The sequence below is a fragment of the Chelonia mydas genome, chromosome 14, assembly GCF_015237465.2.
Source record: "Chelonia mydas isolate rCheMyd1 chromosome 14, rCheMyd1.pri.v2, whole genome shotgun sequence".
In the NCBI taxonomy this organism is placed as follows: Eukaryota; Metazoa; Chordata; order Testudines; family Cheloniidae; genus Chelonia; species Chelonia mydas.
Window position 1 is genome coordinate 38,825,441 of NC_051254.2, and position 6,346 is coordinate 38,831,786.

The 6,346-nt window shown below is 48.8% G+C and overlaps 1 protein-coding gene across 6 annotated transcripts in view; it reads left to right on the top strand.

The window, feature by feature from the left end:
• The window catches only part of LOC114022341 (zinc finger protein OZF), a 793,526-nt gene that overhangs the window by 602,052 nt on the left and 185,128 nt on the right, over window positions 1-6,346 (top strand). The gene's annotated exons all lie outside the window — the stretch shown is intronic.

A 6,346-nucleotide genomic window follows, 5' to 3' on the forward strand; every position in this document is an offset into this window, starting at 1 on the left:
CCCCTTTGATAGGGGGTCACCAGGGCTGGCTGAGACTTGCTGGGATCCGGGGCGGAAGCCTGAGCCCTACTGCCCAGGGCCGAAGCCAAAGCCCGAGGGCTTCAGCCTTGGGCGGCGGGGCTCAGGTTACAGGGTCCCTGGAGCTCCCCTGGAACAGAGCCCATGTTTCACCTCTCAGAGCATCATGAGCTGCAGGTGGAGGTGTAGCACCTCTTCCCCATAGGCGCTGACTCCGTGGGTGCTCCAGGCCTGGAGCACGTGGGGGGAAAAAAATGGGTGCTCAGCACCCCACAGCAGCCCTGCCAATCAGCTCCCCTCCCTGCCCCCAAGCGCTTCCAGCCTGCTGGTGATCAGCTGTTCAGGGGCATGCAGGAGGGGCTGGGGTGGAGGGGTCAGGAAGAGGCAGGGGAGGGGCTTGGAGGAAGGGGTGGAGTGGGGGCAGGGCCTGGGGCGAAGCGGGGATCGAGCCCCCTTGGAAACTCAGGAAGTCGACACCTCTGCCCTTCCCCATATACTAAACCCGGATTTTCAATAGGGATCTTGGATCTCCACACTCCTGCCACGTTCTGCCTCCAACCCACCCTGGACGGAAGGGTGGAGGGGTTGGAGCAATGTCACATAATGAAATGACAGCCAGGGGCAGATTACCCCTGTAGACGAGGATTTTCCCCCACACAGACTCACAGAAAGATCTGCAACCCCACAGAGCTGGCAGCTCGGGAATCTGCAGTCCTCAAGGCAGGGGAAATCCCCCCTCAGTGAGATTTCCCAGGTGGCTTTCAAGGCCTTTTTTATTCAGTTATTCAAGACAAGGGGCTCTGGGAGTTTGAGAAACTAAATTCTACTTTATTATTTCAAAGCAAGAAATCAGATAGAACGTCCCTCCCAACCCAGCGCCCAGCCCAGCAAAACTGCGTCCCCTGGTCCCTCCAGCACCAGTGCAGCGTTTCAGAGTGGGTAGAAAAGTGCAGAGAATCCGTGGGAGATGCCGGGATCCCGTCACCCCAACAAACGTTCCAAGCGCAGGAAATCCGGGCGCTCAGGTTGAACGGTAGCCAGAGGACAGGGCATGTCTCCCTCATTCCCACTCAAGCTGTTGCCGTAGATGGGGCGGGGGTCACCAGATGGGTTATCGTGATCCTCAAATCAGTGATGGGGTTGGCTGGACTTCAGGGCTGGCCAAGCCTGTTGATGTCCAAAGATTCCTCCTCAACTCTGCACTGCCTTGTCCTCTTATGAATAGGGGATGACCCCCTACCCCTCCCACCCATCACTCCCCTTCGAGTGTCATTCATAGTCCTTCACCCAATGTTCATAGGAGATTTCCTGTCTCTGCCCTCAGGGCAGTGAGTTAACAGTTCTCACCTCCCATTATATGCTTTCTCCCCCTCCTGACTGTATTTCCCAACATCGCAAGGGTCAGGCAGTAACTTCCTTCCCCATTTCCGTCTCTGCCTCTCACCCTGTGACTCTCACACTGGGGTCCAGCCGGGTTCATGCAGAATGTTATTCATAATTTTCCCACTGCTCGAACACTAAAATCTGATGGCAAAGGGGGAGGGAAAGGCAAAGATAAAGTAAGAAAGGATTATTCTGGCAAGTGATCATTCATCTTGTGACATTTTCAAGATACCTGCTCTAGGTCCTGTCCAAAAAAATTAAAATCCAAGGATGTGACCAAACAACCTTCAGTTCCTGCCCTCCCCCCACCAGAATATCTCCTGTCTGGTGTACTGACTCCTACAATTTTCCTCCAGAATAAGAGAAATCTCTGTAATTAAAAAAGAATGGGTGTGGAGAAGAATCTAGAATCAGAGGAAATTTTTATGCCGATATTCAATCATTATCGGTAAAAATGGCAAAGTTTGAGGAGATTTAAGATCCGGGTTCAACAATGAAAGAGCTAGGAGTGTTTTTAGATAGACATGTAATGAGAGAGGAAGTTGGGAAAATCAGAGGAGAGAGATTAACATTGGATAATGAGAGAAAAGGGGCAAACATCTGAGGGGATATTAAATCAATTATAGATAATTAGGCCCCAGTCCTTCAAAGATTTAGGCTTATGCTTCATTTTACGCATGGTGAAGAGTCCCGTTTGAGCGCAAGAGATTTCTCACTGTGAATAATTTTAAGCCTGTCTTCCCATGATCGGGGGCAATACGGCAGAAAACGTGGCAACATTTTTAGGGGACCTTACATCAATCTTTGATAAATGGGGCTCAAACAGAGACTACACAGAATATTTCATAACATAATAGAAAAGCAGGAAGATCTGGGGGCATTCCTTACCCATATTCAATCAGAGAACAGAGAGTACTGATTTACCCTGGCCTGCCTGTCACACAACCAACAGGAAGCCAGCGGTGATGTTGCTTTGGCAGAGAAAGGGGAAGGGAAAAGGAAGACAGAAAAGGACTAATGCATGGGCTGGACATTTTGTTGGCCACTGGTGGGTGGTTGGAGAGGGCTGGACTGGGCTGTGTAATTTCCATCGGGGACACATGCTGTGTCATTCCTCTCCTCCAGTCCATCTGTGCCCTCATGCTGGAAGAGAACAGCTCCTGTGTTCCCGCCGCATCAGCACTTCAGGGCTCTCTTCCCAACCCTACCCATTTGCTCTGCACTGCCTCATCTCATCTGGCATCCGAGACAACTGGTGCCGTGACCCAGGGTGGGGAGCCCCTCCAATCAGAGGGTGGGAGGTGCTAAAGCAATATTTGAGAATTAAAGGTCACAATGACAAAATCTGAAGGGATTTGATAGTAATATTGAATAATGGGAGAGGGAAAAGGGCACCATGTGAGGGGATTGTAGATCCATCCTTTATAAACAGAGGGAGAGCGGAATGTGTGGAGATTTTGATTCGATATATAATCATAAGAGAAAGCAGCAAAAGATGAGGGGAATTTACATCAATAATAAATAACTAGAAAACTGTACATCCCGTGGCCCTGCCAGTCCCAGGGTCATGCAGGGGAAGGGGTGGGGAGCTAGAGCCAGAAGTTTCTATGGCACTTTGGAGGGGGTAGCAGCAGGGAGGGGGCAACAGCTGGGCTGGGGGAAAATGGGATTGGACAATCTCAAGTCAATCTTTTCTTTCGCGTACCCATCTGTTCCCCTGCCCTGCCCTGATGTTGGCAGAGAACGTATAGCCACAGTTTCACCCCATTTGTTGTCCTTTGGGGTGAAGGCAGCGGTGGGAAGGCAAGGAGTTAACACCGTAGGGTTACTAGAAAGGACGGAGCTTTTTAGCCACCCTGGATTCTGCTTAGGGAAAGAGAGACCCGATCGCACATAGAGAATGGGGAATAACTCCAACTCCTTATCCTGCTTTATCTGGAGCAAAAACCAGTCAGTTAAGAGCTGACTGGTTTTCCTTTTAACACGTGGGAGCCACTGTTTCTTTAAATGGGGGAGTCTCCTTAAATATGGAGGCAACCCTTTGGCTCTCAGATGTCAGGGAGAAAGTTGATCATGGAGGAGTTTAATTCCCATGGAGGGAGGGGGTTAATTCATTCATCAATCCTTAGAGTTTAAGCCAGAAGGGATCATAACACTTCTCCAGTGTGACCTGCTTTACAGCTCAGGCTGGAGAATTTCTCTCACTGCTCCCCAGATTGAGATCAATATCTTGGGTTTGACTGAAGTATATCTTGCAAAAAAGTCCTCCAGTCTTAGTTTGAAGACATACCAAAAAAATGCAGAATCCCTCAGTAGTTTGTTCCAATGCTTAATCACACTCCCTCTTACAAATTTGTGCTTTCTTTTTTCTCGTCTGAATTTGTCTGGCTATAACTTCCAGGTATGTTTTTTGTTATACCTTATTCGTCTCGATTAAAGAGCCTTTTAGTACCCTATGTTTTCTCCCTACATGCACTGAATCAGCACACATCTCTCGATCTTCCACCTGGTGAACTAATCAGCACCAGCTCTTTACATCTCTCACAGTAAGGCATTTTCTCCAGCCCTTGAATCACTTCTGTGGCTCTTTTTTTGCACCTTCTCCAATTTTTCAGCCTCCTTTTTAAATATGTGGACCCCAGACCTGTAAACAGGATTCCAATAGTGGTCTCACCAAGGCGACGTACAGAGGTAAAATCACCTCCTACGCCCCTGTAGGATCACATGAGCCCTTTTTGCCACAGCATCACACTGGGAGCTCAGGTTGAGTTGCTTGTCCACTGTGACCCCTAAATCCCTTTGAGTCACTACTTTCCAGGATACAGTCCCCCATTCCGGAAGTACGGCCTGCATTCTCTGATTTTCAAGCAGTTTCGGCATCTGAAAAGGCATTGTCTACGTGCGATTTGTGCCTTTGAAAATCTCCCCCTAAAATCCTGGTGGAGACAGTCTTTGTTTGCTTGGTTTTTTGTTTGTTTCTGCGTACCCCTGGGGCACACACACCCCTGCTTGAGAACCACTGATTTAGAGGGCTATGGTGGGTTCTTGCTCATAGTGGGGAGGTTCCACTTATAGGTGCTGGAAGTAGGGGTGCTCCCGCACCCCCTGGCTTGAAGTGGTTTCCATTATATACAGGATTTTCAGTTTCGTTCAGTGGGTCTCAGCCCCCTCACTATACAAATTGTTCCAGCCCTCCTGGCAGCACGAGCTCTGTTTCTTTCTGTTTATCTTTCTGGGTCAAACACTGCTGCCTCCACTTTTGATCTGGGCCTGGGACCCCTGCCCTGGTGAGCAGCTGCTGGTTCCCCAGCAGTGTGGCTATGCCAGGGACATCAGCGCTCCCTATGTCAACAGCCGAGGAGGGGACTTTGGCTGGAACTAGCCCCCTGAGGCAGCCCCGACTCTGCCGACAATAGCTCCTGAGCCGGAGATTCCAGCCGATTGTGAGAATGTGTGGGGAAAGTGCTGGGGACGGGCAGGGAAGTGACTCTGCACAAATGGTCCCAGGAGTTTCCGATGTCACAGCCCCCCTGGAGTATCTGCTCCCTGGGCTGTGAATGCACCTGAGGGAGGGATAATCTGATCTTGCATTACCGGGGACAAGTCCCTGCTCTCATACTGCCCGGGATCTCTTCCAGGGGCCTACCTGGGAGATTCAGGAGGGAAATGGGGGGGAGGGAGATGGGGTTCAGGGGGAACATGGATGGGTCCCTGTGGAGTTTCCCCGTTGTCTGTCTGGGGATGGATTTGCAGAAAGGGAAGGGTGAAAAGTAAGACAGAGATGGAGAGAGGGGAGGAAAGCGAGTGACACACAGGAGAGGGGTAAGTATGTTTGGGGGGGCATTAGTTATATTAAAATTGAACCCCATTATTGACAAGACAAGTTCCCTTGATTTCCACATAGATGGGTAAATGTCCCAAATATTAAAGTGCCAGTATTGCCAACCCCCAAATGTTCAAAAATCATGAATCAGGCTCCCCAAAAAATCACGAGATTGGCTTTAAAATCACGAGATTATGTAAGAATAAGAGCTTTGGGGATCTTTTCATTTGCCTTCTGCTTTTTGAGCTATTAGGGTGCACTGGGGTCACATTTTGAAGCTTTCTCTATAGCCACGAGGGCTAGAAACTTTTTTTTTTTAAGAATAAAGGCTGAAATAATCACTTGACTCCAGGAGCTGAGGCTTTAAGGAAAACAATCCTTATCACAAACCTCCATGACTAAAGGCTCTACAGGGACGTCATGCAGGAAAATTATGAAACTGTGGTAAGGGATTCCCGTCCCCTAGTTACTGTGGGGTCTGTGATGAGCCCACTTCGACTTATGCTCAGATTCTTACTTAGTCATTTAAAGTTATGGGGCAATCTAAATGAGAAGGTAAGTCCCAAACTGCAGTGTGAGAAAGACTTTCATCTCCACATCCCAACGCCCCTTACGTCCTTTTGTGGATCTGAGCCAGGTCCCTTAGGCAGGAACCCAGCTCAGGGATTAGAATCACTTTAGACTAGTGTCTCTCAACCTTTGCAGATGACTGTGTCCCTTTCAGGAGTCTGATCTGGCTTGCGTACCCCCAGGTTTCACCTCACTTAAAAAACTACCGGCTTACAAACTCAGACATAAAAATACAAAAGTGTGACAACCACTGGTACTGACAAATTGCTTCCTTTCTACCACATAATTATGAAATAAATCACCTGGAATATAAATATTGGACTTCCATTTCAGTGTATAGTCTATAGAGCAGGATAAACAAGTCATTGTCTGTAGGAAATGTTAGTTTGTACTGACTTCACTAGGGCTTTTTATGTAGTCCGTTGGAAAACTAGGCAAATATCTAGATGAGTTGATGTACCCCCTGGAAGACCTCTACGTACCCCCAGAGGTACACGTACCCCTGGTTCGCAAAAAGAAACGGAGGACTTGTGGCACCTTAGAGACTAACCA